At 48.6% G+C, this 25,159-nt stretch overlaps 1 long non-coding RNA gene across 1 annotated transcript; it reads left to right on the top strand.

Annotated features, from left to right (window-relative positions):
• Positions 1-428: 428 nt before the first annotated feature.
• LOC107281065 (uncharacterized) lies at positions 429-4,864 on the top strand. Its single transcript, XR_001545960.3, has 4 exons — positions 429-537; positions 625-873; positions 951-1,062; positions 4,304-4,864. It is a non-coding gene; the product is annotated as an uncharacterized lncRNA (long non-coding RNA).
• The last annotated feature ends 20,295 nt before the right edge of the window (positions 4,865-25,159 follow it).

Genomic DNA, 25,159 nt, shown 5'->3' with positions numbered 1-25,159 from the left:
CCATCTTCTCCAATTTTCTGAGAGCAAACCACATAAATATTTTAAGAGAAAAAAAAGAAAATAGAAACTAGGTATCTTCATCAACCTCCAGAAAAATCCACATGAATTTATCATGCCCACAAATTAAACTATAGATTAACAAAGAGAGGAGAGAGATTTAAATCCTGAAAATCGTCCAAAATCGATAACACCCAATCTCCTACACACCTCTATCGCTCCAGTCTTGTCCCCTTCGCTCTGGACCCACTTTCAACCTCACAAGCTCGTTCCACCTGAGTACATGACGCCCTACTGCTCCAGCCAGCCGAGAGAGAAACTGAGAGCGAGAGAAAACGGAGCCGACCGTGGTCTGGACAGCACCGACGCATGTCCCAAACGTGGCGACGCCGAGCTCGCCTACTCCTTTCCCAGCATCGCCGCCTCCCATCAGTCTTCACTCCACAGCAAGGAACCAAAGCTGAGAGCTCCATCTCGTCCTCCTCTCCTTCCTCTCCATCGTCGGCCACCGGGAAGGACGCGTTGCCGTTCGTCGTCGAGGTGCGGTTGCCGTCATATCCTCCACGTTCCTTATTCATCTCATCATACCAAAGGTTTTACCTTTTGACCTCACCCTCTCTCATGCAGCGGATCATTGGGAACGCCATCATGCCCACGGGAGCTCCAAAGCGCGCCCGGAGCGCCGTCACCACGACCTCGTCGCTGTCCCGGCTGCTGTGGCGCGAATCCGGCCGAGCCGTCGCGCCAACATCTTCCCCTCGAGGTCCTCTCCAAATGCCCTAAAAAATCCCCAAGATCTGAGCACCGAGGAGAGAGATCGAGCTATTCTTCTCCAAGTCCAGCCGCTGAGCTCCATCATTGATTCCTCTTTCTCCGGTGAGCTCCAAGTCGATTCCGTGCACACATAGATTTCCTAGGACCACTTTAACATGGGAGACATACATGCATGGTAGTTCTTGTAGTGAGTCAAGCCGACACCGTTCATGCGAGAAGGAGCGTCGTCGCCGAGCCGTTCCGAACGCCGTCGTCGACGACCAAGCTTCGCTAACCTCGTCCAATACTACTGTGAGCACACTGGAGCTTCTAGAGTTGCATGCATGCATTTTATCCACCTAGATCCGGCCTCTAACGTGGCATGCATCACTACCCCGAGACCCACCGCCGCTCGTGCCACCGTAGCCATTGATTCCGGTAACTACAGATCACGATAAGACCACCATTGGCTTCGCAAAGAACCCCGCTTCCTTTTCTCTTTTGATTTCATGCCGAGATCTGTTGGGATACGCGTAGGCTATGATAGCATAAATCAAAATTTTTCTATCGTGTAAACCAGGAACCATGCAAGTATCGATCGTTACCACTCGATGCGCTGCGCAGCGGAAGAAGACGCTAAGAAGTCGAAGGAACTCTCGCGAAGTAGCGCGCGTCGATGTAGAGGAAGTAGTCGATCGCACCGGCTCGACCTTCTCCTCCTCGTGCGTTTTCCTCGCCGTACTCCCACGCTGATCAGCACCGCAAACCAGCGGCACATCTACCGGTATCCACACGTATAGGGACGGAACGCCACGCGCAGATGTGCTAGCACCCGCGCGCGGCTAGGGTTTTGCTTGGGAAGGCTAGGGTTTCTCACGTGATGCAATGTCTCCGCCGATTACACCCCTCATGAATATATAGAATCCATGACTCGGGCCTCCAAGGCTCGAGGACTCCTATTCGGATCCCTATCCGAATTAAGCTCATATTGGATCTCCATCCAATCCCCTATTCCGGCCCATTAAGCGTGCGACCCTGTAGGTTCATGTACACTCGGCTGTAACCCGAAAACTCCTTTTCGGTCCACGTGTCAACAGCGGTCCCTAGCAGAACGTATTGACCCACCGGGCATACATAAAGATCATATCGGCTGAACCTCTAGTGTATACTTGTATGAACCCCTTTGCCTCACGATATCGATTAAACTCGAGGCTAGATATGTGCCATCCTCTAATAGCTCAATCATTCACTTGAACCTGTGATAGATTATATAACTTGTGATTGACTCCTCAATCACCTTTAGCATGGCCATGCACTTCCATAATCTATAACATCGAGGGGCCCAGAGATATCTCTCTATAGGAGGGGCAAATCCCATCTTGATTATTCATATCCCACTGCAGGTTTAACAGCATGCCCGAAAACTACTTTTATAACTACCCAATTACGGAGTAGCGTTTAGCAGTCTCTAAGTAAGCTACTACATATGTTGGGAACCATGATAATCTCAGGTCTAAGAATTAAACACCAACACTAAATGAGTCACTGATGACACAACACACATGGCTCTTGTAATGTCTCATGTTGGGTCTATCTAACAACATGTTCCCCAACATGTGTCCACATTATTAATTTGGTATCTCTATACCATAATCCATGACACATGATCATCAATTAATACATGTGTTGATCATTTAAACATATTTGTTCCACATATGATATTTGATCAGGGATCCTTTGGAAATAGTAACAAACAATATAAAGAGTCTCACGAAAGAATCACATATTCATTAACCAATAATGAGTTATATATTTCAAGGAACAATATCGGATAAATATGTAAACATTGTATGTGATACAATCATCTCTATGATTGCCTCTAGGGCATATCACTAATAGTCTCCCACTTACACTAGAGTCAATCATGCATGTATCTTATACCCATTGCCCTAGTGTGTTCCTCATGCTTAGGCTGAGGGAGTGGCTTTGTCAACGGATCTGCAACATTCAAATCCGTATGTATTTTGCATATCTTCACATTTCCTCTATCCACTATCTCGCGAAAGAGGTGATACCGCCGCAAAATGTGTTTAGAGTTTTGATGTGATCTAGACTCGTTGGCTTGAGCAATGGCACCACTATTATCACAATAGAGGTCCATAGAGCTGGAAGCACTAGTCATCACACCTAGTTGAGAAACAAATTTCGTTATCCAAACAACCTCCTTTGCTGCTTCAAAAGCGGCAATGTATTCGGCTTTTGTTGTAGAATCAGCAACTGTATTTTACTTGGAACTCTTCCAACTCACAGCGCCACCATTTAGGCAGAACACAAATCCAGACTGCGATCTAAAATCATCTTTGTCGGTTTGGAAGCTTGCGTCAGTGTAACCATTTACAACGAGCTCTTCCAGTCCTCCATAGACTAGGAACATATCCGTAGTTCTTCTCAAGTATTTCAGGATATTCTTTACAACTATCCAGTGACTCTCACCTGGATCTGATTGGTATCGGCTTGTTGCACTAAGTGCATATGAAACATCTGGACGTGTACATAGCATAGCATACATGATGGATCCAATTGCCGAAGCATATGGAATCACACTCATCTTGTTTCACTCATCAGTCGTTTGAGGACATTGATTCTTGCCAAGGTTAATGCCATGTGACATTGGTAAGAAACCTTTCTTAGAATCTTGCATGTTGAACATCTTCAACACCTTGTCAATTTATGTACTCTGGCTTAATCCAATTAGCCTCTTTGAACTATCTTTATAAATCCTTATGCCCAGAATATATGCTGCTTCCCCGAAGTCCTTCATTGAAAAACTATTTTGCAACGATGTCTTAACGGATTCAAGCATAGGCATATCATTCCCAATCAACAATATGTCATCTACATATAGGATTAGAAACACTAGTGCTCCCACTAATCTTCTTGTATACACAAGGCTCTTCTTCTTTTTTGACAAAGCCCAACAACGCCTTGACTACTTCGTCAAAACGGATATTCCATCTCCGAGATGTTTGCTTCAACCCATAAATGGATTTCTGCAACTTGCATATCTTTTTAGCTGATTGTGGATCAACAAATCCCTTGGGTTGTGTCATGTACACATCCTCATCGAGATTTCCATTGAGGAAAGCTGTTTTGACATCCATTTGCTCTATCTTATAATCGAAATAGGCAGCAATCGCTAAAACAATCCGAATATATTTTAGCATGGCGACTGGTGAGAAAGTTTCATCATAATCAACACATTGAATTTGTCTGAAACCTTTCGCCACCAATCGTGCCTTATAGATGCGAACATTTCCATCTACATCAGTCTTTTTCTTAAAGACCCATTTGCACTCAATGGCTTTTACACCATCAGGTGGATCAACCAAGTTCCAAACTTGATTGACATGCATGGATTCTATTTCGGATTTCATGTCTCCAAGCCATTTCTTAGAGTTTGGTCCCACCATTGCTTCCTCATAGGTAGTAGGTTCATCGTTGTCTAACAACAATATATCATGTTGTCCTGTAGTTAACAATGCATACCTCGCAGGTGTACGCCGTATCCTTTCGGACCTTCGTGAAGCCGGTGCTTCCACAACTGGTTCAACAACAACTTGTTTAACGTGTGTTAACGACCAAATTTTGTAATATCTGCATCGGAAAAGAGGATTAGATCGAAGCGGAGTCAAAGGCGAAGATCGATTCGAGAATAGAGCAAGAATCGGCTGGAGTCCAGATCGGCTAAGATCAGGATCGGCTGGGTCTGAGTCAGACTGGGTAAGCCGATACAGCCGATTCCGACAATACGACTTGGTGTACGACATCAGGTTGAATTGATATGCTTCAAGATGATTGCCACACATGGATAAAGTCCTGAGAAGACAATTGTATCTATTAATTAGGATATTTTATGTAATTTCCTTAGAGATATGTTTAGGGAAAAAGTCTGGTGTGAAGACTTATGGTATCATAGAGTTTGTTAGAGATAAGAGTCGTGTCTGATATGGACATAATTTGTAATTTTCGAGTATAAATAGACCCCGAACCCTATGTAATCAATTAACACACACGTTCAATACAATTTCGGCGCATCGCCACCCTTTTGCTTTAGTTTTATTTCGACAAGTTCTTGCTTTCGGGTTGAGCTGCATCGGTTTCGATCTTCAACAAGAGGTAAAACTTGTTATGACAGCTTGCATTCAATGGCTTGGGCGTCTTGAGCATCGGTTCCAGGGATGATTTTCAATGACTTGGTCAGATCAGCAACATTCTTGATAGCCGATTTGAGTCTTACTTTCTGTTCTTCGATAGACTTTGGGAGATCGGCCAGCTTTTTATGTTCCATATCCAGTTCGGTGTTGCATTCTTCAAGTTGTGCCAAGAGCTCAATCTTGCGAGCTTTGAGCCGATCAATATTGGACTTAATCGGACCCTCAGATAGCTGATCAAGTTTGGTCTTCACTTCATGAACAAGCTGCCGATTGGTTTGGATTATAGCTTCGATATCCTTGCGCTCCCGACATTCGGCTAGTCTTAACTTGGCCTTCTCCAGCTTGAATTGATGTTGTTCAAGATAGACCGCTGGAGTAAGGATATCGGCTAGCTCATCTGGGATTAGAGCTTGGATCTCATGTAGACGAGTCCTAATCGGCCCACGGTTTACCACCAAGCTATCTAAAGAAGAGGCCTCTAGCTGATGAGAGATATCTTCGAGTGTTTTCTTTACGTCATCAGACAAGGGAACCAGAGATTTGCTGGTGGTATCTTCTTCTATTTCTTCGTCAAGATAATCTTTAATATCGAAGGAGAACAGATCGGCTAAGGCCTGCAAAGGAAATTACGGTCGATCCGAGATTTGATGTTTAAAAGAAAACTTACTAGGATAGCAGGAGCAGCTGGTTGTTCTTCTTCCTCAATATGATGACTTCCCATAGCCGATGGAGTTCGGTCACTTGATGATTGTTGTATGGAAGGAGAAGGAGGAGGAGGGGGCTGTAAAATAGACAAGTGTTATATAAAATCGGCTGAGATTGACTAGTAAAAGAATTAAGGATATCTTACTGGTGGAGCCGGATTGAGAATTGTTGCTGCTAGTTTCTTTTTCACGGCCGCTTTCTTCTTCTGCAACTATAGAATCAGTGGGTAATCGGCTATAAATGAAGAAATAGAAAGAATTGAAAAGTTGCTTACCCTTGAAAAATGGGCTGGAGCAGAAGGGGTCAGAGGAGTTTGCTTGGGCGAAGCCGATGATGTTTTCTCAGTATCGCTTACCTCAGCTGCAACCTGGTCAACATCCTCGCCAATTTCTTCTTCATCCAGAGATTGTTCGATGGATGGATCCAAGGCAGGCAGGTCATCAGTCGGCTTGGTTTTCTTGGATTTGGCCCTTTTCTTTGGAGCTAGAGCTAATGCGTCCATAGCTGAAGACCTAGTTCTTCTTTTCTTGCCTGCATTGGCTGGTTCTCTGATTAGGCCTTGGAGGAGAGTTGAAGTCCTGGGGGCATGATAGCCGATGACAGGGGGAGATGGTCCACCTCCATTGGGAATTAGACCTGTAGCATATTCAATATCTCTGGCGTGGAGGGGAAGAGTCGATTGTCTGCAAAACAAGAACAAAAGATTAGTCAAGTAATGAATCGGCTGACAATCATTCAGGTTGATAATGACAAGGTTTACCTGCGGTATGACATCGGGGAATAGATCTGTCATGTACATCGAGGCCGATTGGTGAAATAAAAGTAGCTTCCATTCACCCCACCATCTGTCAAAGTTTATGCTCTTGAATCCTGCCAACTCAATATTTTCAATGCTGCCCAGAGAGGGTCCTTGGAGGTTAAGCAGCCGATCCATCATCAGAGTTGATGAGATTTCTCCTCGGCACTGGATCTTGTCGGCAAAGAATAAGCCGATTGGGAGTTGGCCCAATCCAAGTTGTCTAGCCGAGCTCATTGGGTGGTAAAATTCATAAGAGACTTGGATGTTTCTTCCCTGATGAATGCCGACAGGAAGGATGCGTGGGCTGATTGCAGCTGTGAGAACTTCCCTGGATTTTTGGTATTTTTCATGATTGATGTCTTCAAATCTAAAGTCTGATGGAAGTTCGAGATCTGCTGAGTCCTCATAAGGAAACCAAACCCGGGCATCTTTCTGAAAGCCTTCATAAAAGCTGCAGAACCAATCTTTGAGCAGCTCAGCCGACAGCTTTGCTCCAGCATCGGTTGGTGTAGATGCGTATTCTCCATATGACATGCATTTACGTTGAGTGCGTTCTGCTCCATCATCTTCCACAATCGGCTCCAACCTCGAAAATTCTGCTTCTATCATAGATGGCCGATTGACCACTTTCATGACCATCAGGTTTAATCAGGTCTGCAGCAGCCACCATGGTCCACCTGCCCCAACTACTGAGCCGACGGCTATCTTGGCCGATGCATTGTTCAACATTTGGTATAGATAGCCGAGGAGGATTTTGCCCAAAGGAAATTGTTTCTTTGATACTAGGGCTTCGGCTACAAATTGCCAGTTGGTTGTAGGGCCACAACTGGATCCACAGAAAAGAAACTTTTCTAGCCACATGAGTAAAAAGGCCACATGCTCTCGAGGAGTAATAGATCCTTGGCCCATATATGCTGCCACATAACTAGACCAGCCACCTATGCTTTTGGTCCTGAAGTCAAATTGGTTTTTGGTGTTCATGCTCATAGGATTAGCCGATGAAGTTACATCTAAACCGGTGATCATGGTAATGTCGATCAAAGTTGGAGTCATCGGCCCTTGGTTGAACAAGAAGGCATTGATGGTGTTGGACTAGAAATAGGTGGAGGCAGCCATCAGAGGTTCGTCATTAGCGGAATTGGCTATGGTGAGGGCAAGTGCTTGGCCGATCCCGATCTCATCCCAGTGGACTTTCTTACTAGCCGATACACGCTTGTACCATGTGGTCCAACTTTTCTCAGGAGTGGTTTTCTCGAAAGATGGCCAAGACTTAAAAGTGTTCTTCCAGTGACCCAGATTAGGGTTGGCTAATCTAAAGGGGATTCTGTTGGTTTCACCAATGATAAAATCAGTGGGGTCAAGATTACAGATTGGACCAAGAAAGTAATGGTTTTCATGCGACAAGCTAGGAATTGCAACTAGATTGGAGAAGTGCTGTCACGTCTCAAAACGACCCTAAAATATATCCTTTAAATTATGCCTAGAATAATTAAAATGTGCAAAGTTAAAAGCCAAATAAGGCTTAGAGGATTTTTGTAAATTTCCTAAAAGCCTAAAATGCCTAAATAAATTTTAGTGGAATTTTCAGAGCACAAATAATAATTATTAAGAAATAAACAAAGTTAAGATGATTTTATAAAAAGAAAAACCCTAAAAAGTCCACCTTCCCTCCCTTGGGCCGAATTCGGCCCATCTCCCTCCCCCTCTCTCTCCTCTCCCCGCGGCCCACTCGGCCTCTCCGGGCGCGCGCGCTGCTGACGGGCGGGCCCGCCCGCCACCCTCGCTGACGAGTGGGGCCCACCCGTCATCCCCTTCCTCCCGCCGCTCCCGCTGCCTCCCCCACGCCCTAGCGCCGCCGCCGCCGCGAATCCCGCCGTCTCCCGCCGTCCCCGCGTGCAATAAAGTGGGGGGAAATACTCCGCGTGATTCCCTCTCGCTTTCCCCCCATTTTTCCCTCTGTCTCTCACGTTCAAACGGACGGCTTTGCCCCCGCAAATCTCGCCGGCGCTATTGATGGCGGCCGGACCTCCCGCGCCTGTGTCCTTCCCCTCCGGCCGCTCTCTCCCCCTTCCAACCCAATTTAAACCCTCCCCGCGCCTCCCTCGCCCGTTTCCGCCCCTTGCCGCACCGTCTCCCCGCCGGAATCGAGCTCGCGCCGTCGCTCTCTCTCTCCGCCGTCGCCGCCGAGCTCCGGTCCGCCGCCGTCGTCACCCCGGACCGCCTCCCACCTCGGCGCCGCCTCCTGCGGCTTCACCGCATCCTCGCGACCTCGTCCACCTCTCCGTTTCGGTCGCCGACCGCCGGAGCGCCGTCGACCCCGTCGACCCGAGCCGCGCCGCCGCCTTCCTCCGCTCCGGCCGCCTTTTTCGTCGTCGCCGTCGACCTAGGGTGAGCCGTGGACCGCCGCCTCTTTTCCCCCTTCCCTTCCCCTCTCTCGGCTGCCGCTTCGCCGTGCCTATGGCCGCCGCCGGCGACCATAGAGGCGCGGGCGCCGCCTCCCGCCGGCCGCGCCGAGTGGCCGCCTTCGGGCGCGCCGAGTGGCCGCCTTCGGGCGCGCCGAGTGGGGCCCGGCCGTCAGCCGCCCGCGCCCTCGGGTGCGGCTGACGTGTGGGGCCCACGGCGCCAGCCGGTGTGAGCCCGGGTGCACCCGGTCCACCGTGGACTGTGAGCCTGCCGCGTGGGCCCCACTCCCATGGATCCGGTCCGCGCGCCCCCTCCCCTCGGCTGACGCAATAAACCCTTTTTAAATTAAAACTTAAATGAAAAAATTCGCAAATATTCATTTAAAGAGCATATAAACTTCAAATGGCCATAACTTGGCCATTTGAACTCGGAATTGAACCGTTCAAGTCTCTAATTTTTCCTTAAGAAGTCACGAACCCATTTTTGTGCTTTGTTCCTGCTTGTTATATGGAGTTTATTCGAGTAAAAGCCCTTTTATTTTCCGTTGGTCGTGTAGACGTTACAGCTTCGGAAGATCCGCTCGTCGTGGAGGTTGAAGCCGACGTTTGGGAAAGTGAGCAAGGCAAGTCACATCATCCTTGAACATATTGAATCCCAGTTTATAAAATTATTTTGATTTAAATTATTGCATTATCGCTTTATTTAAATTCCCGCATTATCACTGTTTTATCTAGCCATGCCTATTTACCTTTTTTATGACCTTATTATTGTTATTGTTATTATTTCCTTGTTCACCCTAGAATAAACAAAACCCCAATTAGTGGACACTCTACTCATGGTACCACTAGTATGATTTTAGGTAGATGCTTCGCTGATTAATTAGGCAACATTAGGTGGTTTTACAACTCTAGACTTTGGGAATACTCTTATCACCTGGACACTATGGAATGGTTGGATTATTGTGGAATTGGATTCACACCTCCCCCTCTATTCAAAACCCTCAAAATGGTTTTAGGCTGGGCTCGGGGTGCATGGTTTTGATAGTAGCACCTCGGCCATATAAGGACCGGTCTTCGGGCCTCTGTTGCAAAGCACTACCGTACTTCCACATGTCTAGTGGGTAAGGCTTAGTTTGTGGCTCAGTCTGGTTATAAACAAAAGTACACGGATGGAGATGGACGAAGTCGGGGGTCGATGGACATCTCTAGGGCAAATGAAGGCTACACGAGCTGCGGCCCGGTAGTCGAGATGTCATGGCACAGGGCCGGTGTCCTGCTGCTAGGGGCTCAGTCCTGCCTACCTGTCCCGGGGGTTCCGGCCGTAGGTGGGGTTGGGTCGGTACTCTTGTTTATGGCTAGGATGGGTTGGAAACTATGTCATGTCTTCCGTCCGTATAGCGTGGTGGTATGTGGCACGTGGTTACACGTGAGGAAGATGTGTCTTGTGGGTAAAGATGTACACCTCTGATCAGAGTATAATATATTCGAATAGCCGCGCCCTCGGTTATGGGCAAGCCGAGCAATGTACCCAAGTTAGTGTTTTTAATTCTTAAAACCTGCTTTTGATCCTTGGGATGAATTGGTTGGCTCAATTCCAAGGAGTAGTGGATTGCACAAGACGCACTATCACTCTATACCAAGGGCCGGAACAACCGGTTGTTTTCTTTGCACCCCCAACCTCTGTCGGCAGTTCAGAACTTCATCAGATAGGACTGTCAGAAATCCCCATCGTTAGTGAGTTCGGAGATGTGCTTCCGGAAGAACTACCCGGTATGCCACCCAAGCGAGAGATTGAGTTCCGGATAGATCTTGCTCCAGGAACCACTCCTCTGTACAAGCGACCCTACCGTATGGCAGCAAATGAACTGGCCGAAGTCAAGAGACAGTTGGAAGAGTTGAAAGAAAAGGGATATATACGGCCGAGCACTTCCCCCTGGGGTGCTCCCGTGATTTTTGTGGAAAAGGACAAGACAAAGAGGATGTGTGTTGACTACAGAGCTCTCAATGAAGTCACTATCAAAAACAAGTACCCTTCTCCCCGGATCGATGTCACGTCCTGATAAATTCATCCCGAAATAAAAATCATTTTCTAAAAGGAATAATAGAATTAATTAAAATTCGAAAAGAAATTGGCAAACACTAAAATACGTACAAGAAAATTTCGAATGTGGTCCAGAGAATTTTTGTTGAATTCTCCTTGGTCTAAAAGGAGCCCTCAAATTTTACTTGAATTTTCAGAGCACCAAAAATATTTATTAAACAACAACAACAATTATCAAAGTTTACTAAAAAGAAAAACTAAAAATAAATCCCCCTCCTCCCTTTGGGCCAAGTCTGGCCCAAAGATCTCTCTCTCTCTCTCGGCCCGCGGCCAAAGTCCTCTCTTCCTCCCTCTCTTTTTCCTTCCCTCTCTCTCTTGGGCCGGCCCGGCCCATCTCCCTCCCCTCTCCCTCCTCTCCCCGCGGCCCACTCGGCCTCTCCCCAAGCGCGCGCCGCTGACGGGCGGGCCCGCCCGCCACCCTTGCTGACGGGTGGGGCCCACCTGTCATGCCCTTCCTCTCGCCGCCTCCACCGCGCCCTAGGGCCGCCGCCGCCGCAAATCCCGCCGCTTCCCGCCGTCCCCGCGTGCATTAAAGTGGGGGGAATCACTCCCCGTGATCCCCTCTCTCCTTCCCCCCATTTTTCCCTCTCTCTCTCTCGCGTTCAAACGGGCGGATTTGCCCCCGCAAATCTCGCCGGCGCCATTGATGGCGGCCGGACCTCCCGCGCCGGTTTCCTCCCTTCCCCGGCCACCCTCTCTCGACCCGGCTCTATTTAAACCCTCCCCGCTCCTCCTCCGTCCGTTTCCGCCTCTCGCCGCCCTTCCTCCTCGCCGGAATCGAGCTCGCGCCGTCGCTCTCTCTCTCCGTCGTCGCCGTCGAGCTCCAGTCCGCCGCAGTCGTCGCCCCGGACCACCTCCCATCTCGGCGCCGCCTCCTTCAGCTTCGCCGCATCCTCGCCGACCTCGTCCACCCCTCCGTTTCGGTCGCCGACCGCCGGAACGCCGTCGACCCTGTCGACCCGAGCCGCGCCGCCGCCTTCCTCCGCTCCGGCCGCCTTTTTCGTCGTCGTCGTCGACCTAGGGTGAGCCGAGGACCGCCGCCTCTTTTCCCCCTTCCCTTCCCCTCTCTCGGCCGCCGCTCCGCCGTGCCTATGGCCGCTGCCGGCGACCATAGGGGCGCGGGCGCCGCCTCCCGCCGGCCGCGCCGGCTGGGCCGCCCTCGGGCGCGCCGAGTGGCTGCCGCATGGGGCCCGGCCGTCAGCCGCCCGCGCCCTTAGGTGCGGCTGACGCGTGGGACTCACGGCGCCGGCCGGTGTGAGCCCGGGTGCACCCGGTCCACCGTGGACCGTGAGGCTGCCGCGTGGGCCACACTCCCGTGGACCCGGTCCGCGCGCCCCTCCCCCCTCGGCTGACGCAATAAACCATTTTTTTTTAAATTAAATTTTAAATGAAGAAATTCGCAAATATTCATTTAAAGAGCATATAAACTTCAAATGGCCATAACTTGGCCATTAGAACTCGGAATTGGACCGTTCAAGTCTCTAATTTTTCCTTAAGAAGTCAATAACCCATTTTTGTGCTTTGTTCCAGCTTGTTATATGGAGTTTATTAGAGTAAAAGCCTGTTCTTTTCCGTTGGTCGTGTAGACGCTGCAGCTTCGGAAGATCCGCTCTTCGTAAAGGTTGAAGCCGACGTTTGGGAAAGTGAGCAAGGCAAGTCACATCATCCTTGAACATATTGAATCCCAGTTTATAAAATTATTTTGATTTAAATTATTGCATTACCGCTTTCTTTACATTCCCGCGTTATCACTGTTTTATTTAGCCATGCCTATTTACCTTTGTTATGACTTTATTATTATTGTTATTGATATTATTACCTTGTTCACCCTAGATTAAACAAAACCCCAACTAGTGGACACTCTACTCATGGTACCGCTAGTATGAATTTAGGTAGATGCTTCGCTGGTTAATTAGGCAACATTAGGTAGTTTTACAACTCTAGACTTTGGGAATACTCTTTTCACCTGGACACTATGGAATTGTTGGATTATTGTGGAATTGGATTCACACCTCCCCTTCTATTCAAAATCCTCAAAATGGTTTTAGGCTGGGCTCGGGGTGCATGGTTTTGACAGTTGCACCTCGGCCATATAAGGACCAGTCTTCGGGCCTCTGTTGCAAAGCACTACCGTACTTCCACATGTCTAGTGGGTAAGGCTTAGTTTGTGGCTCAGTCTGGTTATAAACAAAAGTACACGGATGGAGATGGACGAAGTCGGGGGTCGATGGACATTCTAGGACAAATGAAGGCTACACGAGCTGCGGCCGGTGTCCTGCTGCTAGGGGCTCAGTCCTGCCTACCTGTCCCGGGGGTTCCGGCCGTAGGTGGGGTTGGGTCGGTACTCTTGTCTATGGCTAGGATGGGTTGGAAACTATGTCATGTCTTCCGTCCGTATACCGTGGTGGTATGTGGCACGTGGTTACACGTGAGGAAGATGTGTCTTGTGGGTAAAGATGTACACCTCTGATCAGAGTATAATCTATTCGAATAGCCGCGCCCTCGATTATGGGCAAGCCGAGCAATGTACCCAAGTTAGTGTTTTAATTCTTAAAACCTGCTTAACAACTAAAATGTGGAATGGTTGGCCTGGTTTGGCTTGGGACGAGCTGGGACCCATGGTCGGGTTGCCAGTTCGGTCTGAATCATCGTAGGCCTTGGGTTAAGGCAGGTTCGTGTGGGTTCACAGCCTTGATTAATAATATTGTATAGCTTTAGGACCGTGTTTACAAAATAGCTTTGAGCAACTAAGTGACTTTTAATGCTGTTTACTGCAAACCCTAACCCTTTATATTATAACTCCCTTGTACTCCCTTGCATTTATCCTGCACTTGTGGGTTTGTCTTGTTGAGTACGGTGGTTGTACTCAGTCTTGCTCAATTTTTTCCAAAACCAGAAGAGGAGCCCCTGGAAGATGAAGGCTTTGGTGTCTAGCTCGTGCCTGCCGTCAAGCGCCTGTGGTCGTCGCCCTAGTCTTCCGCTGTTTCCCGTTTGTCTTTGTGTGTGCTGGGCCTTCGCCGCCCATGTAATAAATTAATTATTTACGCTTCCGCTTGTTAAACTCTAAATTGTATCAACTTTTGGTGTACCTTGCCTCCTGGGACAAGGAATAATGCACGCATGTAAGGAACACCCGTTGGGGTATTTCCGATCATGACAAGTTGGTATCAGAGCCATCTCGACTGTAGGTTAAGCTAAGTGGATAAAACCTAAGGACATATTTTATAAATAAAACTATTTGCGAAAGTTCCTTTTTTTTTTCTCCTTCCCCTAATGCTATTTGCAAAATGTTTACTCCCTTCTTCCTTGTTCGGATTTCGACTAGTACTAGTTGGTCAGCTTTGTGAAGAAGAAGATGTCGTCAATTGTCTGCCGAAGCTCCAGAAGGCTGCAGGATTCACTAGCGAAGTGGAGGAAGCAGTGAAGCCAGCTATGAAGCCGAAGTTAAGATCTTGGAGAACCCGCCGCAGAACCTAAGCCACCCTCTAGGGTAGAGTCGTTAGTCGCGTGTTTCCTTGCTTGTGTGTGTAGCGTGTGGTTTGCATCAGTGGGGTGTGATGTAACCATGCTAGGTTTTTTGCTTAATCAACCTGCAGAATAAGCAAAACAAACAACACATCAACAAAAAGAGTTAGTTCCTTTAAGGTCTTGTCCCTAGTTCTGGTCTATTCTTTCCTTGTATGCTTCCCCTCTCAACCTCTACCTTGTGATAGATGGATAACACTGGTAACAAAGGCTATAGGAATGATGGATCCGATGACTCAAGAACCCAAGCCAATGGGAATGAGAAAAGCATCAACGAAACCTCACCAGAGCTAATCCAAATTGTGGTTAACCAAACCAACATGTTGGCAACAACCTTTCAACTATTACAGAATTGGAACAACCCAGCAGGGGCAACCAACGTTCAAGTACCTACAGTCCAGCAACAGTGCAAGTTATCAGAATTTCTCAAAACTGAGCCTCCAACCTTTGCCATTGCCGTCAATCCTATGGAAGCCAGTGATTGGTTGCACACAGTCGAGAAGAAGCTAGGGTTGATTCAGTGCACCGACCAGGAGCGGGTTGGCTTCGCAACTCATCAGTTGGTTGGACCGGCTTCAGAGTGGTGGGATAGCTACGAAGCATCACGGCCAGAAGGACATACCATCACCTGGGACGAGTTTTCATCTGTATTCAAGAGATCACATGTTCCCGCAGGAATGATCACACTAAGAAAACGAGAGTTTCGCTACCTGAAGCAAGGAGATTTGACCGTCATAGAGTACCTGCACGAGTTCTATCGTTTGGCTCACTATGCACCAGAAGATGTGGAAACGGATGAAGACAAACAAGAGAAGTTTCTCCAGGGGTTAAAAGATGAGCTTGCAGTGCAACTACTCCTAGAGGATTATGAAGATTTTGAGAAACTTGTGGACAAAGCCATGCAACTCGAAAGTGAGCATAATCGGATGACGAACTGCAAGAGAAGGATTGTCAACATCCCAGTATTTCCATGTGGTAACCAAAGACAGCGCACTGAGCCACTTCAGATCACCGGATCTTCTGTTGCGCATGAAGAGTTCCTACCCCAAGAAGATGGACACAATGCAGACAACAACATTAGCAATACTAATGCTGATGATACCACCAACAACCATGGTTCTTGCCCCATTCATGACCACTTAGATCAAGCGTGCAATGTCAACAGCATTCACCAAGATATCGACGATAGTATCAATGAAGGCACCCAGAATGACAACCCTAGCAATTTTGACTCTGAGAAAGACTCCAATGGTGATAGCAACTATGGTACCACTGATGCCAATGTTAGCAAGGATTTCCAACCACCAATTCCAACTCCAAGTCAGAATGATCGTTCCCAGACGGACAACTCAGTAAAGAAGACATTTATTTGTTACAACTGCAAAGAACCAGGTCATTTCTCCAGAGATTGTCCACAGCCGAAGCGTAACCTGCGTCATCACTCCGGCCATTATGCAAGAAGAAGACAAGTCACTCGCCTTGTGGTCACTGGAGCAAACGCCATACCTATGAGGCCTCGTGTTAATCATAACCCATAGTAGAAACAATGTACCGATGTTAAGCATCTTCCCTTTTTGTTTAAGGTAGTGCCTTGTATTCAGGTAATGAGGGAGAAATGTGTAATACAAACAACTTCTATGAGGACCCTTTCGGAAGATGCTGATGTGGGATTATGTGTATAATTGTTTACTGTCAAAGGAGACCTAGGGTCTCATTTCAGAGGAACTATGTTCTAACCTCGAGTTAATAACCAACCTGATGATGGAAAAGAAAATCAAGCGATTAACCAAAGAGACATTTGTTTGGACTAAGAGTTTCAGATGTGTCTTTTTCGGATCAAAGGCAATGACAGTCAGTACAGCTTTTGGCGAAACACTTCAAGGTTTCACTGAAAGGCAGTAGACCAAAGGACCTCATCGCCACCAGAAGTGTCCACAACCCACATTAAAGAGTACCACCTGTTAGAGATAGGCCGAAAGATGATTGATAAAAGAGATTGGCAAAGATGTTCTCTAGCAGGAAAGAAGTAGGCCGAAAGGTGATTGATAAAGGATAAACAAAACCATGCTCTGCATCGCTCAAGGAAGACCCCTGATAGTAATCGCCCCGCAACAGTCACCTTGTCATTGAGGTAAAAAAAAATCATCATGAGTAAGCGAGATGACCTAGGTAAAAGTGTTTCCATGAAGGCAAGGAGTGAAATATTCAACTCGGTATCAGATGCTACACGGAGTGAAAAGTGCAGGCACCGGTTACCAGGCAATGTCATGTATTGGGAGATGATCCAATGGGAAGGAACTCATCAAGGTCGAAGGTGTAAAGGAATACATGGAATGCTAAATGATGACAACCTAAAGAGAATAGTGGGAAATAAACTAAATGTCAAGAAAGTGAATCCGAGTTGCTTGTTCGTGAGAGCTATTCCCAGTTATGAACCAAGTGATATGTTCGAAGATAATCTACATATGTTAGATTAAAATCACATCTAACAACGAAGCTTCAGATTTGGTAGGATCACGATCAGACCATAACAAGTCCAGCAGTAAAGCCATTTGGGAAAACGTCAAAGCATGTCAAGTGGGATAAGTTGGTTCTCTTGGGAAATATAGTTCAAAGGCAAAGTTATCGACCCTCGCATCGAATAGCAGTAGTATCTAGCACCCGGAGACCAGGAAAGCTAATATGATGCAGTTAATGACAAGTTGTCAAACATGGTATGCTGGATAAGCGTGATATCATAGTCCAAAGCATTCAGTGGTAAGTTAGAAGTAAATGACAAACATGATATTCTCATGATGACAAGCATGGTATCCTAGTAATGACAAGCTGATGGCGACGCATAACGTGAAGTGGGTAACTTGTATGAGGTTGACGCCAAAGATATGAATTATAAGAAGTTCTGGAACTGAAACCCCATCCTCAACTACCGCAGCCTAGTCCGAGTCAGTTAAAGGTGCAACCAGGGGACAAATTAGGTGAAGAGAAGATTCCATCTGCAACAGGAGATCGAGACAAGCGGTCCAGAGTGGAGAAGTTTTGCTAGGCAAGTTTGTTATAAAAGACGCGACGGAAGAAGTCAGACAAGAAGAGAAGACCGCCCAACCTATCTTCTTGCTAGCCTCCTCGAATCTCGGGGACGAGATTCTTGTAAGGGGGGTGGATTTGTCACGTCCTGATAAATTCATCCCGAAATAAAAATCATTTTCTAAAAGGAATAATAGAATTAATTAAAATTCGAAAAGAAATTGGCAAACACTAAAATACGTACAAGAAAATTTCGAATGTGGTCCGGAGAATTTTTGTTGAATTCTCCTTGGTCTAAAAGGAGCCCTCAAATTTTACTTGAATTTTCAGAGCACCAAAAATATTTATTAAACAACAACAACAATTATCAAAGTTTACTAAAAAGAAAAACTAAAAATAAATCCCCCTCCTCCCTTTGGGCCAAGTCTGGCCCAAAGATCTCTCTCTCTCTCGGCCCGCGGCCAAAGTCCTCTCTTCCTCCCTCTCTTTTTCCTTCCCTCTCTCTCTCTTGGGCCGGCCCGGCCCATCTCCCTCCCCTCTCCCTCCTCTCCCCGCGGCCCACTCGGCCTCTCCCCGCGCGCGCGCCGTTGACGGGTGGGCCCGCCCGCCACCCTCGCTGACGGGTGGGGCCCACCTGTCATCCCCTTCCTCCCGCCGCCTCCCCCGAGCCCTAGCGCCGCCGCCGCCGCGAATCCCGCCGCCTCCCGCCGTCCCCGCGTGCATTAAAGTGGGGGGAATCACTCCCCGTGATCCCCTCTCTCCTTCCCCCCATTTTTCCCTCTCTCTCTCGCGTTCAAACGGGCGGATTTGCCCCCGCAAATCTCGCCGGCGCCATTGATGGCGGCCGGACCTCCCGCGCCGGTTTCCTCCCTTCCCCGGCCACCCTCTCTCGACCCGGCTCTATTTAAACCTTCCCCGCTCCTCCTCCGTCCGTTTCCGCCTCTCGCCGCCCTTCCTCCTCGCCGGAATCGAGCTCGCGCCGTCGCTCTCTCTCTCCGCCGTCGCCGTCGAGCTCCGGTCTGCCGCCGTCGTCGCCACGGACCACCTCCCACCTCGGCGCCGCCTTCTTCGGCTTCGCCGCATCCTCACCGACCTCGTCCACCCCTCCGTTTCGGTCGCCGACCGCCGGAACGCCGTCGACCCGAGCCGCGCCGCCGCCTTCCTCCGCTCCGGCCGCCTTTTTCGTCGTCGCCGTCGACCTAGGGTGAGCCGAGGACCGCCGCCTCTTTTCCCCCTTCCCTTCCCCTCTCTTGGCCACCGCTCCGCCGTGCCTATGGCCGCCTCCGGCGACCATAGGGGCGCGGGCGCCGCCTCCCGCCGGCCGCGCCGGCTTGGCCGCCCTCGGGCGCGCCGAGTGGCTGTCGCGTGGGGCCCGGCCGTCAGCCGCCCGCGCCCTTAGGTGCGGCTGACGCATGGGACCCACGGCGCTGGCCGGTGTGAGCCCGGGTGCACCCGGTCCACCGTGGACCGTGAGGCTGCCGCGTGGGCCCCACTCCCGTGGACCCAGTCCGCGCGCCCCTCCCCCCTCGGCTGACGCAATAAACCATTTTTTTTAAATTAAATTTTAAATGAAGAAATTCGCAAATATTCATTTAAAGAGCATATAAACTTCAAATGGCCATAACTTGGCCATTTGAACTCGGAATTGGACCGTTCAAGTCTCTAATTTTTCCTTAAGAAGTCAAGAACCCATTTTTGTGCTTTGTTCCTGCTTGTTATATGGAGTTTATTAGAGTAAAAGCCTTTTCTTTTCCGTTGGTCGTGTAGACGCTGCAGCTTCGGAAGATCCGCTCTTCATGGAGGTTGAAGCCGACGTTTGGGAAAGTAAGCAAGGCAAGTCACATCATCCTTGAACATATTGAATCCCTGTTTATAAAATTATTTTGATTTAAATTATTGCATTACCGCTTTATTTAGATTCCCGCGTTATCACTGTTTTATTTAGCCATGCCTATTTACCTTTGTTATGACCTTATTATTATTGTTATTGATATTATTACCTTGTTCACCCTAGATTAAACAAAACCCCAACTAGTGGACACTCTACTCATGGTACCACTAGTATGAATTTAGGTAGATGCTTCGCTGGTTAATTAGGCAACATTAGGTGGTTTTACAACTCTAGACTTTGGGAATACTCTTTTCACCTGGACACTATGGAATTGTTGGATTATTGTGGAATTGGATTCACACCTCCCCCTCTATTCAAAATCCTCAAAATGGTTTTAGGCTGGGCTCGGGGTGCATGGTTTTGACAGTCGCACCTCGGCCATATAAGGACCGGTCTTCGGGCCTCTGTTGCAAAGCACTACCGTACTTCCACATGTCTAGTGGGTAAGGCTTAGTTTGTGGCTCAGTCCGGTTATAAACAAAAGTACACGGATGGAGATGGACGAAGTCGGGGGTCGATGGACAACTCTAGGACAAATGAAGGCTACACGAGCTGCGGCCCGGTAGTCGAGATGTCATGGCACAGGGCCGGTGTCCTGCTGCTAGGGGCTCAGTCCTGCCTACCTGTCCCGGGGGTTCCGACCGTAGGTGGGGTTGGGTCGGTACTCTTGTCTATGGCTAGGATGGGTTGGAAACTATGTTACGTCTTCCGTCCGTATACCGTGGTGGTATGTGGCACGTGGTTACATGTGAGGAAGATGTGTCTTGTGGGTAAAGATGTACACCTCTGATCAGAGTATAATCTATTCGAATAGCCGCGCCCTCGGTTATGGGCAAGCCGAGCAATGTACCCAAGTTAGTGTTTTAATTCTTAAAACCTTCTTAACAACTAAAATGTGGAATGGTTGGCCTGGGTTGGCTTGGGACGAGCTGGGACCCAGGGTCGGGTTGCCAGTTCGGTCTGAATCATCGTAGGCCTTGTGTTAAGGCAGGTTCGTGTGGGTTCACGGCCTTGATTAATAATATTGTATAGCTCTAGGACCGTGTTTACAAAATAGCTTTGAGCAACTAAGTGACTTTTAATGATGTTTACTGCAAACCCTAACCCTTTATATTATAACTCCCTTGTACTCCCTTGCATTTATCCTGCACTTGTGGGTGTGTCTTGTTGAGTACGGTAGTTGTACTCAGTCTTGCTCAATTTTTCCCAAACCTAGAAGAGGAGCCCCTGGAAGATGAAGGCTTTGGTGTCTAGCTCGTGCCTGCCGTCAAGCGCCTGTGGTCGTCGCCCTAGTCTTCCGCTGTTTCCCGTTTGTCTTTGTGTGTGCTGGGCCTTCGCCGCCCATGTAATAAATTAATTATTTACGCTTCCGCTTGTTAAACTCTGAATTATATCAACTTTTGGTGTACCTTGCCTCCTGGGACAAGGAATAATGCACGCACGTAAGGAACGCCCGTTGGGTTATTTTCGGTCGTGACAATCGATGATCTGTTCGATCAGCTTAAAGGTGCCACTGTATTCTCCATGATTGATCTTCGCTCTGGATATCACCAATTGCATATTCGTGAAGAAGATATCCCGAAGACCGCATTCACCACGCAATACGGACTGTATGAATTCACGGTAATGTCGTTTGGTCTAACCAATGCTCCTGTCGTCTTCATGAACTTAATGAACAAAGTGTTCATGGAGTACTTGGATAAGTTTGTTGTGGTTTTCATTGACGACATTCTGGTGTACTCACAATCAGAGGAAGACCATCAGCAGCATCTCCGTCTGGTGTTGGGAAAGTTGTGGGAACATCAACTGTATGCCAAGCTTAGCAAGTGTGAGTTCTGGTTGTCCGAAGTCAAATTCTTAGGGCACGTGATATCTACTAAAGGAGTTGCTGTGGACCCCGAAACAGTGACCGCCGTCGCTGATTGGAAGCAACCCAAGACAGTTACTCAGGTTCGCAGCTTTTTGGGTTTGGCAGGATACTACCGGAGGTTCATCGAGAACTTCTCCAAAATCGCTCGACCCATGACAAAGTTGTTGAAGAAAGAAGAAAAATTTGTGTGGAGCCCGCAATGCGAGAAGGCGTTCCAAACTCTCAAGGAAAAGCTGGTTTCCTCGCCCGTTTTAATCTTACCGGATACTCGCAAGGACTTCATGGTGTACTGTGACGCTTCGCGCCAAGGATTGGGGTGCGTGCTCATGCAGGAAGGTCATGTGGTAGCCTATGCCTCACGCTAGCTACGGCCTCATGAAGGCAACTACCCTACCCATGATTTGGAGTTGGCCGCTGTGGTTCATGCTCTAAAAATCTAGCGGCATTATCTCATTGGAAATCGCTGCGAAATATATACCGATCATAAGAGTTTGAAATACATCTTCACCCAGTCGGATCTGAATCTTCGGCAGAGAAGATGGTTAGAACTCATCAAGGATTATGATGTGGGAATCCACTATCACCCTGGTAAGGCCAACGTGGTCGCCGACGCTCTAAGTCGAAAAAGCCGTTGCAACACTCTTGGCGTCCGTGGCATTCCACCGGAACTTCATCAACAGATGGAAGCCCTGAACCTAAGCATAGTTAGTCGTGGATTCTTGGCTAGGCTGGAAGCCAAGCCTACCTTGCTCGATCAAATCCGCGAGGCTCAGAAGAATGATCCAGATATGCATGGGATCCTCAAGAATATGAAACAAGGTAAAGCCACTGGTTTCACAGAAGATGAACATGGAACCCTATGGAACAGAAATCGTGTATGAGTTCCGGACGACAAGGAACTTAAACAGCTGATACTTCAGGAAGCTCACGAAAGTCCTTATTCCATCCACCCTGGCAGTACGAAGATGTACTTAGACTTGAAAGGGAAATACTGGTGGGTTAGTATGAAGTGGGAAATTGCAGAGTTCGTGGCCCTTTGTGATGTGTGCCAGCGTGTCAAGGCAGAGCATCAACGGCCGGCCGGACTTCTCCAACCTCTACAAGTACCAGAATGGAAATGGGATGAAATTGGGATGGATTTCATCACCGGACTTCCAAAAACCCAAGGTGGTTATGACTCTATATGGGTAGTCGTGGACCGACTAACCAAGGTAGCTCGGTTCATTCCCGTGAAGACCACCTATGGAGGGAACAAACTAGCTGAACTCTACTTCGCTAGGATCGTGAGTCTCTATGGCGTTCCTAAGAAAATTGTATCTGATCGGGGAAGCCAGTTCACCTCTCATTTCTGGAAGAAGCTCCAAGAAGAGTTGGGTACCCGCTTAAATTTCAGCACCGCGTATCACCCGCAGACAGATGGACAGACCGAGCGTCTAAATCAGATCCTAGAAGATATGCTTCGCGCATGTGTCCTAGATTTTGGGAAGACATGGGATAAGAGTCTCCCCTACGCCGAGTTCTCCTATAATAACAGCTACCAAGCCAGCATACAGATGGCACCGTACGAAGCGTTGTATGGCCGCAAATGCCGGACACCACTATTGTGGGACCATGTTGGGGAAAGCCAAGTGTTCGGGACCGATATCTTGAGAGAAGCTGAAGCGAAGGTCAGGACCATTCGGGAGAATTTAAAGGTGGCCCAGTCTCGGCAGAAGAGTTATGCAGACAACCGACGCCGTGACCTGGAATTCGCAGTGGATGACTTTGTGTATCTCCGGGTCACGCCGTTGCAAGGCGTACACCGGTTTCAGACGAAAGGGAAGCTCGTACCTCGGTTTGTGGGTCCTTTCCGTATCATTGCTCAACGCGGAGAAGTCGCTTACCAGTTGGAGCTGCCCGTCTCCTTGGGCAACGTGCATGATGTGTTCCATGTGTCGCAACTCCAGAAATGCCTTCGAGTGCCGTCCGAGCAGGCCGACTCAGAGCAGATTGAAGTTCGCGAAGACTTGACCTACGTGGAGAGGCCAGTGAAAATCCTGGACGACATGGAGCGCAGGACCAGGAACCGGGTAATCCGTTTTTGCAAGGTCCAATGGAGCAACCACGCCAAGGAAGAAGCTACTTGGGAGCGTGAAGACGAGCTAAAGGCAGCCCATCCCGTTCTCTTCGCCAGTTCTTCCGAATCTCGGGATCGAGATTCCATTTAAGGGGGGTAGGTTTGTCACATCCCAAAACGACCCTAAAATATATCCTTTAAATTATGCCTAGAATAATTAAAATCCATGTGAAAGCCTCCAACAATTAAAATGTGCAAAGTTAAAAGCCCAATAAGGCTTAGAGGATTTTTGTAAATTTCCTAAAAGCCTAAAATGCGTAAATAAATTTTAGTGGAATTTGCAGAGCACAAATAATAATTATTAAGAAATAAACAAAGTTAAGATGATTTTATAAAAAGAAAAACCCTAAAAAGTCCCCCTTCCCTCCCTTGGGACGAATTCGGCCCATCTCCCTCCTCCTCTCTATCCTCTCCCCGCGGCCCACTCGGCCTCTCCGGGCGTGCACGCCGCTGACGGGCGGGCCCGCCCGTCACCCTCGCTGACGGGTGGGGCCCACCCGTCATCCCCTTCCTCCCGCCGCTCCCGCCGCCTCCCCCGCGCCCTAGCGCCGCGGCCGCCGCGAATCCCGCCGTCTCCCGCCGTCCCCACATGCAATAAAGTGGGGGGAAATACTCCCCGTGATTCCCTCTCCCTTTCCCCCCATTTTTCCCTCTCTCTCTCGCGTTCAAACGGGCGGATTTGCCCCCGCAAATCTCGCCGGCGCCATTGATGGCGGCCGGACCTCCCGCGCCGGTTTCCTTCCCCTCCGGCCGCTCTCTCCCCCTTCCCTTCCCCTCTCTCGGCCGCCGCTACACCGTGCAAATGGCCGCCGCCGGCGACCATAGGGGCGCGGGCGCCGCCTCCTGCCGTCCGCGCCGAGTGGCCGCCTTCGGGCGCGCCGAGTGGATGCCGCGTGGGGCCCGGCCGTCAGCCGCCCGCGCCCTCGGGTGCAGCTGACGTGTGGGGCCCACGGCGCCGGCCGGTGTGAGCCCGGGAGCACCCGGTCCACCGTGGACTGTGAGGTTGCCGCGTGGGCCCCACTCCCGTGGATCCGGTCCACGCGCCCCCTCCCCTCGGCTGACGCAATAAACCCTTTTTAAATAAAAATTTAAATGAAGAAATTCGCAAATATTCATTTAAAGAGAATATAAACTTCAAATGGCCATAACATGGCCATTTGAACTCGGAATTGGACCATTCAAGTCTCTAATTTTTCCTTAAGAAGTCAAGCACCCATTTTTGTGCTTTGTTCCTGCTTGTTATATGGAGTTTATTAGAGTAAAAGCCCTTTTATTTTCCGTTGGTCGTGTAGACGTTGCAGCTTCGGAAGATTCGCTCTTCGTGGAGGTTGAAGCCGACGTTTGGGAAAGTGAGCAAGGCGAGTCACATCATCCTTGAACATATTGAATCCCAGTTTATAAAATTATTTTGATTTAAATTATTGCATTATCGCTTTATTTAAATTCCCGCGTTATCACTGTTTTATCTAGCCATGCCTATTTACCTTTGTTATGACCTTATTATTGTTATTGTTATTATTTCCTTGTTCACCCTAGAATAAACAAAACCCCAACTAGTGGACACTCTACTCATGGTACCACTAGTATGATTTTAGGTAGATGCTTCGCTGGTTAATTAGGCAACATTAGGTGGTTTTACAACCCTAGACTTTGGGAATACTCTTATCACATGGACACTATGGAATGGTTGGATTATTGTGGAATTGTATTCACACCTCCCCCTCTATTCAAAACCCTCAAAATGGTTTTAGGCTGGGCTCGG

This window comes from Oryza sativa, chromosome 5, assembly GCF_034140825.1.
Source record: "Oryza sativa Japonica Group chromosome 5, ASM3414082v1".
Taxonomy (NCBI): Eukaryota; Viridiplantae; Streptophyta; class Magnoliopsida; order Poales; family Poaceae; genus Oryza; species Oryza sativa.
The sequence above is the reverse complement of the archived record's forward strand: the minus strand, read 5'-3'. Positions and strand labels throughout refer to the sequence as shown.